The sequence below is a fragment of the Cherax quadricarinatus genome, chromosome 77 (assembly GCF_038502225.1).
Source record: "Cherax quadricarinatus isolate ZL_2023a chromosome 77, ASM3850222v1, whole genome shotgun sequence".
In the NCBI taxonomy this organism is placed as follows: domain Eukaryota; kingdom Metazoa; phylum Arthropoda; class Malacostraca; order Decapoda; family Parastacidae; genus Cherax; species Cherax quadricarinatus.
The window spans coordinates 4,167,912-4,179,120 of NC_091368.1; positions in this window are offsets into that span (position 1 = coordinate 4,167,912).

An 11,209-nucleotide genomic window follows, 5' to 3' on the forward strand; every position below is an offset into this window, starting at 1 on the left:
ATAAGGGGGATTACCAACAGACCCCTGGCAGTCTTCAAGCTGGCACTGGACAAGCACCTAAAGTCAGTTCCTGATCAGCCGGGCTGTGGCTCGTACGTTGGTTTGCGTGCAGCCAGCAGCAACAGCCTGGTTGATCAGGCGCTGATCCACCAGGAGGCCTGGTCACAGACCGGGCCGCGGGGGCGTTGACCCCCGAAACTCTCTCCAGGTAAACTCCAGGTACTGAAACAGCAAACAGACTCAATGATTTATTCTCCACTATAGGAAAAAACCTTGCCAATAAAATCCCAAGCTCAGATACCCCACCCAATGACTACCTCACTGGCAACTACCCGAACACACTGTTCCTAGCTCCGACTAACCCAACTGAAGTCTCCCTTATTATCAACAAACTAAAAAACAAGGCAGGAGATTTAAATACCTTACCACCCATTATATACAAAAAAGTGTCACAGGTGCTATCACCAATCATTGCAACACTCTTTAACAAATTCATTGAATCTTCCACCTTTCCTACAGTTCTCAAAATAGCAAGGGTCACCCCGATCCATAAAGGAGGAGACCACACAGACTTGAATAACTATACGCCAATATCCAACTTACACCCTCTCTCTAAAATCTTTGAAAAATTAATCCATAAGCGTATCTATTCCTACCTCATCTCCCACAACATACTCAACCCCTGTCAATTTGGGTTCAGGCCTAATAAAAATACTAATGATGCTATTATCCAAATGCTAGAACACATTTATACAGCAATAGAGAAAAAAGTCCCACTGGGGATCTTCATTGACTTACGTAAAGCTTTCGATACAGTTGACCACGACTTGTTCCACATAAAATTGTCGCACTATGGTATAAGAGGGCTCTCCCTCAACTACCTAAAGTCATACCTCAGCAACAGAAGCCAATATGTGTACACAAATGGGGCAAACTCTTCCGCACAGCCAATTACAGTTGGTGTCCCACAGGGAAGTGTCCTAGGCCCTCTTCTCTTTCTCATATACATAAATGACCTACCAAATGCATCGCAACTACTCAAACCCACACTATCTGCAGATAACACTACATACGTCTACTCTCACCCGAGCCCAGTCATGCTAGCCAATACTGTAAATACCGAATTACAGAAAATATCAATCTGGATGAGGACCAACAAACTTACTCTAAACATTGACAAAACCTACTACATTCAGTTTGGTAACAGAGCTGCAGTTGTCTCTTAACATAATGATAAATGGATCACCTATCACAAAACTCAGAGGGAAAATTCCTAGGAATCCACCTTGATAATAGACTCAAATTTCAAACACATATACAACAAATTTCCAAACATTGTCCTCTTCGCTTTCGGGCTGAGTGGACGCACTGCGCAAACAGCTCTTGCTTTCTCTGGTGCGCAACTTCCTGTTTTCACCAAGATGGCTGCCAGCTACCGCAGGAGGAGCAACACCGTGTGTGTTGACCTTGTTAAAGGGGCAATATACCCCACGAATGCCCCTGTTTTATTACCAACGATTATACGGGACACGTTTGGCATTGATGTTGAAGACTTACACGGAATAGCACTTAATGGATCATCACGAATCTTCATAAAGTTCTGCACAGTGGAGGCATATGAAAGGACGGTGACTCAGTACCAGGAGAAGAACATCACCGTATCATCTGGTCTGGAGGTACGCCTGCGGGATGCCTCAAAATACTACACCTGGGTGAGGATCCGCAACGTTCCTTTCGAGGCAGACGATGTAGATATCAGAGAGACATTTCAAAGATATGGTGAGGTGCATGACATTACTTTAGTTCGATGGACGGAGGGAATCTATGAAGGGTTGCCGGCTGGATCTTACACCGTCAAGATGTCTTTAAGAAGACCTATTCCATCGTATGTTGTCCTGGAGGATTTTAGGACACAGCTGTACGTGACCTACGCGGGACAACGAAAGACGTGTCGCCTGTGCGGCGCTTTTGACCACATGGCGGCCGGATGTGGTAGAGCAGCAGCGCCGCGGCCTTGGGAGCGGCAAGTAGCCACGGAGTCTCAGGCGGAACCTCTACCGAAGAATTTGAGTGCGGCAGGCAAAGGTAATTGGGCGGACGAAGTGGAGGGCGTGTTGGAGAATTGTGTGACACTACCAGTGGCTTCGGATATTCCCCCGCAAGCGGGCCCGGGAGTTGAGCAGCAGCCTGTGGGGGTGGGAGAGACCGGTGCTCCACAGGAGTTATCTATGCCCCTACAGGAGATGATTAAGTCTTTCCTGGACGTGCCTGCGGAGGAGAACCCAGCTACAGACAGGAGCATTCTGACGGTTGAGAAGGACTTGATTGAGCAGATTCCAGAGCCTCTGGGGTCAGAGCCTGGCATGTTGCAGTTGATACAGGTGGAAGCTGAGGTGCACAAGGGCAATGGAAATACTGATATGGAAATTGAGGGCACATCTAGAAAGAGGGCTGGAGGCTCGTCGGATGAGGAGGTTATAACACCAGCTCAGCGTACAGGGACGAAGACGTGGGCAGGAGTGATTAAGAAAGGGCGGAGTAGTGTACAGGGGGGGGAGGGGGTACAGGCGGGAAAGAGTGTACGAGAAAAGACAGAAGCAGCAAAAAGTGGAACAGACAGGACACAGAGACATAGAGGAAAGCCACCCTTTCTGAATCTTTAAGTGTCTAACGATAAACGTGAATGGCCTTAGAGCTGACGGTAAACGAGTATGGTTGGAGGATGTTTTGCGGCGTTTTAATATTGATGTGTGTTTTATTCAAGAACACAATTTCAAGTATGGCAGAGAGTTGAGGCTGAACGGTTTTAGGATGTATGTTGGTAGTTCAGGGAAATTAAAGGGTGGGGTGGCAGTGGCAGTGAGGGAGTCCAGCCCATTCCACATGCTCAAGTGGGAAGAGGGAGGGGAGGGGAGGGTGGTGAGGGTGGAAGGGATATGGGGCGAGATTAGAGTATGTTTTCTGGGGATATATATGCCGGCAGATAGTAACATACGGGTTAAGGTGAATTTTGTAAGGGAGGTTTTGCTTTTCTACATGCGGGGTTTACCAATGGTTTCTATAATAGGTGGGGATTGGAATTGTGTAATCAGGAATAAGGATGTGGAACCGAGAGGGGCAGGGTGTGTGCTTGGGGTATTGAGGGATTTGTTGAGGGATGCAGGGGTTTATGACATAGTCAGGGGCGATGGGTGGAAAGTAGAGCACACGTTTCTGCGGAGGGGTTATGCTGCCAGGTTGGATCGTATATATATAACTCGAGATATAACAGTAGAACGTGTAATGACGATAGATTTAGGTTTTTCGGACCATCGTGCCGTTTTGGCAGAGATGGCATGGGAAGGGATGGTTCGTAGGTATGTGGGTTATTGGAAAATGAATGTGAGGCTACTCCAGGGAGAGGAGGAGGGGTTGTTTTTTAGGGAATGGTGGAAGCAACTATGGGAGGCTCGCAACGAAGAGGAGGATGTTTTGGAATGGTGGGAGAAGCACGCTAAATTGCAGATTAGGGACTATTACCAGCATAGAGGAAGGGATGAGGCGAGGTGGAGGTATGGTTTACAGAAATATTTAGAGGGGCAGCTAAATGATTGTTATGAAGGGGGAGGGGGGGCTAGACATGGAGAAATAGAGGTTTTAAGGGGAAGATTGAGGGATATACAAAACTCTCGTTTTGATGCGATACGTGTGAGGGAAGGTTTAGAGGAGGTTCTATGGGGTGACAAACCGTCAGGATGTGTTTTGAGGAGATTTAGGAATAGGCAACAGATGACCACGATTATGGGATTAGAGGTGTGTAAAGGGGTGGGGGGATATAGGGTGGGGCAGGTACTTAGTACCACCGATGGAATGAGCAATTATGCTGATTATTGGTTTAGGGAGAATTTTAAGCAGAGGGAGGGTGGAGAGAGGGAGGGAGAGATTCTGGGAGAAGGAATTCGAGGTTTTTTAGGGGAGGAGGAGAGGGCGGTAATAGAGGGTAGGATCAGTGAGGAGGAGGTGGAGGAGGCGATAATGGGCTTGAGTAGGGGAAAAGCGCCAGGCATTGATGGAATTCCTAATGATTTCTATATTACACATTGGGATTGTATGAAGGAATGCCTGGTCCGGTTGTTTAACTGTATGAAGGAAAGGGGAGTGTTGGGGGAATCGCAGGGCACGGGGGTAGTAGTTTTGGTCTATACCTGGAGTTTACCTGGAGAGAGTTTCGGGGGTCAACGCCCCCGCGGCCCGGTCTGTGACCAGGCCTCCTGGTGGATCAGCGCCTGATCAATCAGGCTGTTGCTGCTGGCTGCACGCAAACCAACGTACGAGCCACAGCCCGGCTGATCAGGAACTGACTTTAGGTGCTTGTCCAGTGCCAGCTTGAAGACTGCCAGGGGTCTGTTGGTAATCCCCCTTATGTGTGCTGGGAGGCAGTTGAACAGTCTCGGGCCCCTGACACTTATTGTATGGTCTCTTAACGTGCTAGTGACACCCCTGCTTTTCATTGGGGGGATGGTGCATCGTCTGCCAAGTCTTTTGCTTTCGTAGTGAGTGATTTTCGTGTGCAAGTTTGGTACTAGTCCCTCTAGGATTTTCCAGGTGTATATAATCATGTATCTCTCCCTCCTGCGTTCCAGGGAATACAGGTTTAGAAACCTCAAGCGCTCCCAGTAATTGAGGTGTTTTATCTCCGTTATGCGCGCCGTGAAAGTTCTCTGTACATTTTCTAGGTCGGCAATTTCACCTGCCTTGAAAGGTGCTGTTAGAGTGCAGCAATATTCCAGCCTAGATAGAACAAGTGACCTGAAGAGTGTCATCATGGGCTTGGCCTCCCTAGTTTTGAAGGTTCTCATTATCCATCCTGTCATTTTTCTAGCAGATGCGATTGATACAATGTTATGGTCCTTGAAGGTGAGATCCTCCGACATAATCACTCCTAGGTCTTTGACGTTGGTGTTTCGCTCTATTTTGTGGCCAGAATTTGTTTTGTACTCTGATGAAGATTTAATTTCCTCATGTTTACCATATCTGAGTAATTGAAATTTCTCATCGTTGAACTTCATATTGTTTTCTGCAGCCCACTGAAAGATTTGGTTGATGTCCGCCTGGAGCCTTGCAGTGTCTGCAATGGAAGACACTGTCATGCAGATTCGGGTGTCATCTGCAAAGGAAGACACGGTGCTGTGGCTGACATCCTTGTCTATGTCGGATATGAGGATGAGGAACAAGATGGGAGCTAGTACTGTGCCTTGTGGGACAGAGCTTTTCACCGTAGCTGCCTCGGACTTTACTCTGTTGACGACTACTCTCTGTGTTCTGTTAGTGAGGAAATTATAGATCCATCGACCGACTTTTCCTGTTATTCCTTTAGCGCGCATTTTGTGCGCTATTACGCCATGGTCACACTTGTCGAAGGCTTTTGCAAAGTCTGTATATATTACATCTGCATTCTTTTTGTCTTCTAGTGCATTTAGGACCTTGTCGTAGTGATCCAGTAGTTGAGACAGACAGGAGCGACCTGTTCTAAACCCATGTTGCCCTGGGTTGTGTAACTGATGGGTTTCTAGATGGGTGGTGATCTTGCTTCTTAGGACCCTTTCAAAGATTTTTATGATATGGGATGTTAGTGCTATTGGTCTGTAGTTCTTTGCTGTTGCTTTACTGCCCCCTTTGTGGAGTGGGGCTATGTCTGTTGTTTTTAGTAACTGAGGGACGACCCCCGTGTCCATGCTCCCTCTCCATAGGATGGAAAAGGCTCGTGATAGGGGCTTCTTGCAGTTCTTGATGAACACAGAGTTCCATGAGTCTGGCCCTGGGGCAGAGTGCATGGGCATGTCATTTATCGCCTGTTCGAAGTCATTTGGCGTCAGGATAACATCGGATAGGCTTGTGTTAGTCAAATTTTGTGGCTCTCTCATAAAAAATTCATTTTGGTCTTCGACTCTCAGTCTGGTTAGCGGCTTGCTAAAAACTGAGTCATATTGGGACTTGAGTAGCTCACTCATTTCCTTGCTGTCATCTGTGTAGGACCCATCTTGTTTAAGTAGGGGCCCAATACTGGACGTTGTTCTCGATTTTGATTTGGCATAGGAGAAGAAATACTTTGGGTTTCTTTCGATTTCATTTATGGCTTTTAGTTCTTCCCGCGATTCCTGACTCCTAAAGGATTCTTTTAGCTTAAGTTCGATGCTTGCTATTTCTCTGACCAGTGTCTCCCTGCGCATTTCAGATATATTGACCTCTTTTAGCCGCTCTGTTATTCTTTTCCGTCGCCTGTAAAGGGAGCGCCTGTCTCTTTCTATTTTACATCTACTCCTCCTTTTTCTTAGAGGAATAAGCCTTGTGCATACATCGAGTGCCACCGAGTTAATCTGTTCTAGGCATAAGTTTGGGTCTGTGTTGCTTAGTATATCTTCCCAGCTTATATCGGTTAGGACTTGGTTTACTTGGTCCCACTTTATGTTTTTGTTATTGAAGTTGAATTTGGTGAATGCTCCCTCGTGACTAGTCTCATTTTGTCGGTCTGGGGCTCCATGCATACATGTCTGAACCTCAATTATGTTGTGATCTGAGTATATTGTTTTTGATATGGTGACATTTCTTATCAGATCATCATTGTTAGTGAAGATGAGGTCTAGTGTATTCTCCAGTCTTGTAGGCTCTATTATTTGCTGGTTTAAATTGAATTTTGTGCAGAGATTTAAAAGCTCGTGTGAGTGTGAGTTTTCATCAGAGCTGCCTCCTGGTGTTATTACTGCAACAATATTATTTGCTATATTCCTCCATTTTAGGTGCCTTAAGTTGAAATCCCCCAGGAGCAAGATGTTGGGTGCAGGAGCTGGAAGATTTTCCAGACAGTGGTCAATTTTTAACAGCTGTTCCTGGAATTGCTGGGATGTTGCATCCGGAGGCTTGTAGACTACCACAATGACTAGGTTTTGGTTCTCGACCTTTACTGCTAAAACTTCCACTACGTCATTTGAGGCATTAAGCAGTTCTGTGCAAACAAGTGACTCTGCAATGTACAGGCCAACCCCCCCCTTTTGCCTGTTCACTCTGTCACATCTGTATAGGTTGTAACCTGGGATCCATACTTCGTTGTCCAAGTGATCCTTTATGTGGGTCTCAGTGAAAGCCGCGAACATTGCCTTTGCCTCTGCAAGCAGTCCACGGATGAAAGGTATTTTGTTGTTTGTAGCTGGCTTTAGACCCTGTATATTTGCAAAGAAGAATGTTATCGGACTGGTGGTATTGTTGGTGCGTGAGGGGCATGGAAGAATTAAGGATTTTGTGGAGGGTAGACAACGGGGGGGGATCTTGGGGATTGATTGGAAGCAGGCTTATGACAGTGTAGATAGACATATGTTGTGGTGTATTTTGAAAAAACAGGGTTTTGGTGATGAGATTGTGCGCTGGGCGACTACTTTGTATACGCCTGCAACGGTCAGGGTTCAGGTTAATGGGAAGTTAGGGTTGCCAGTGCAGATGGGGATGGGTTTGCGACAGGGTTGCCCCTTGTCTCAAATCCTCTTTGCATGCATGCAGGACCCTTTTTATAGGCTTATAGAGGAAGGAGTGTGGGAACAGGGAGAGGTGGGTCCTGGGAGATGTGGTATTGTGGGGTATGTGGATGACACCACAGTTTTGGTTGGAGGGGAAATAGGATTGGGGAATGTGGGACGTATAATAGAGATTTTTGGTGGGGCGACAGGGATGAGGGTTAATGGAGCAAAGTCAAAGTTATTAGAAGTAGGCACGTGGGTGGGGGGGGGGGTTTGGGGGAACAGTATGGGTGGAACGTAGTGGATAGAATTAAGATATGTGGGGTTGTGTATATGGCGGACGCTGGGGAGGCACAGAGAATAAATTCCAAAGAAGTAGTGAGTAGAGCGATGGGTAGGATGCGCGGGTGGAGGGCTGGGGATATAACATTGCAGCAGAGGGTGGTGGTAGTAAATACACTTGTGTACAGTAAAGTGTGGGGCGTGGCAGAAATATATCCCCTGAGGTCGTGTGATATTCAGGAACTGGAGAGGGTGGTTTTGAGGTATGTGTGGGGTTATGGGAAGCCATGGCTACGGAAGGAGGTGGTGACGATGGGCGTGCGGCAGGGTGGGCTGGGTCTTATACCTTTGGACACACGAGTGAAGGCAGTGTATGTGAAGCAGCGATACTTGAGGGTGGGAGGGGAGAGGGGTAGAAGGGTGGGAGAGGTCATGAAGGATGTGCGAAAATGGTGGAAGGGAAAGGAACTACTGGAGTGTGAAGATATGGTGCGAAATTTGTTGGCAGTAAGGGAAGCAAAAAAAGTAAGGGTAAGTAGGCTTGGGAGGATAGGTAGGCAGGGTACAGTGATACAGGGAGTAGCTACATACCCAATGTATGATTGGAGGGGCATTTGGGAAGACTTTCGGAAGATCAGATTAAAGCCAAGAGTTCGTGAAGTGGTTTATAGATTCTTTATGGGAATTCTAGCTACAAAGTCAGTGTTATATAGAATGGGTTATGTAGGTGCTGGCACTTGTTTGCATTGTGAGGAAGAGGAGACGGCTTTTCATGCCATATATTTTTGTGAAACCTTGGGTTTTGTAAGGGCATGGTTAGCGAGAGTTCTGGGTATAGTGGCGGGAGGGGGAAGAAACATTTCGACTTTGAGGGCTTTGCATTTCGATGTGGGAGGGGTTTCCAAGGACATTCGGAGGGCAGTGATGTATATAGTGGCAGATTTTTTGTATGTGTCTTGGTGCATGCGGGAGGTGGGGGGTGAATATAGGGTGCGGGCGCTTGCGGCGAGTGTGTATCGTACAGTATGCAGAAATAGGCTACTATATGGGAGGTTGTGGGTAAATAGTTTTCCCTTGGGTTATCGTAATCTATCGGTAGGTGTAATGTTAGGGTTGGGTGTAGTTTAGAGCTGGATTGGGCTGGTTCTCCCTAAACTGGCATTTTTGTTCTTTTTTGAGATTAGTGGAGGATGGAAGGTGGAATAAGTGTGTGATAGTGGAGCATATGGGTGTAAAGTCGTTAGGAAAGGGGGGGGCGTAGGGGGGGTGAACTGGTGACATTTGGTTGAGACAGGGGTTTTATGACTTTCGACGTCAGGTACGAACTTGAGCATGGAAGGGAACGTGAGTTTGTGTTTTTTTTTTTTAATACAGATAGCATGGGGTCAGGGGATGGCAGGGGGTGGCTTTCTGAAGTGTCTTTTGCCAGGTTGGTTTTGTTCAGGATTGAGGTAGTACTGCCCGGTACATGTTTTATTAGGAGCCATAAGTTATATTGTGTAACTTAGTGCATGACAGAGTAAGTCTGATATTGCTCTGGAACATTGTTTAAATGGCTTTAGATTTAAAGGCATAATACATCTATAAGTTTGCATGAAGTGTATATATTAGACTTAGTACTGAATCTAACATTATATAAAACTTTTATATTTAGCATAAGATGTTTTTGACGTTTTGTATTGTGTAAAAGTTATTGTTGGTCCATTTATTTGAACAATTTTTCATATTTTGTTAGTTGTTTGTTAGTTTTTATTTATATATAACTTTTATAAAATGTAAGTTAGTAAATGCTAAGATCTGTTAGTTTGTATGTACTAACTGTCAAAAAATAACATGATTCTTTTTGATTTAGGTTATACACTTTTGTCATGTCATGTGTATATATGCACATTGTTTCAGGCTAAGTACATGAAAAGGGGGGTTACCACTATTATGTGGCTGCAAGGGTTTATCATCCTGCACATTGAAAGGGATTGAGAGAGAGATACTATAGTGTAAGGGTTTAGTTCAATGGATTAGGTATATTTTGTGGTGAGATTATAAATTGTGTAAGTTTTGTTTTCTTGTCTTTTGACAAAAACAGTTTTTATGTCTATATTTTGGTACCATGTAAGTTTTCAATAAAATATAAAAAACAAAAAATTTCCAAAAAAAATTCCAAGACCGTAGGCATACTATCGAAGATATAGTACTATGTTCCACAGTCAGTCCTCCTGGCCCTATATCACTCACTTATTTACCCCTATCTCACCTATGGAATTTGTGCATGGGGCTCAACAACAATAAACCATCTCAGACCACTAATTACCCAACAAAAGGATGCAGTCAGAATGATAACAAATTCTCACTACAGGCAGCACACTCCACCAATATTCAAAACTCTAAACCTACTCACAATACAAAACATCCATACTTATTACTGCACCTACTACATACATAGAACACTTAACTCTGATATAAACCCTCCCCTCAAACATCTTACCAACCTCAACAGAACACATGACCATAACACAAGGCACAGATCACTCTTTGATGTTCCTCGTGTCCATCTCACGCTATGCAAAAACTCAATGCACATAAAAGGCCCTAAAATCTGGAATTCATTACCTGTGAATATAAAAGAAACACTGTCTGTTTATAAATTTAAGTCTCTTCTCAAAAATCACTTACTCACCCACAACTAAATAAATACTGAATAACTGTATCTAATAAATTGTATCTCATATATGTATCTCATTATTGTATCTCATAAATGTCAACCTGTGACCCAGTCAAACTTTGTTACTATTTAACTTCATTACCTAACATAATACTCCATTCTACTGATTACACAGCAACACAGTAATGACCATATGACCTGTCTTTGTAATACTCATTTGTACTAAATTGTTATCTGTTTTACAATAATTTTTGTACCACTGAATATATCATTGCTTAGTTAATCTTAAGTTAATTTTAAGCCTGCCCATAATGCTCTGCATACAAGGGGCTTTGGCATGCTGCATTTAACTGTATTCTTTTGTACTTCTCTGTATCATGTTCAAATAAATAAATAAATAAATAAATAAATTTCAAAATCATTGTACATAGAAAACATATAATAATAAGATGGCCTATAGGATGCATTGTATTGCTGGGAATCTATATGCTAGTTTTTTAAGTCTAACTGGGTGAATTGTACTAGTTATTGTCTTACACCTGTTGTCCTGTTCGCCTAGCAGCAAGTAGGTACCTGGGTGATAGTCGACTGGTGTGGGTCGCATCCTGGGACAAAATTAACCCAAGTTGCTAGAAATGCTCTGTATAACAAGGGGCTTTTTTCTATACAGTAAGTTATTGATAACAGCTATGGTCTGTATAAGTTGTATCATGTACGTGTAGAAATAAATATAATAATAATAATAATAATAATAATAATAATAATAATAATTATTATTATT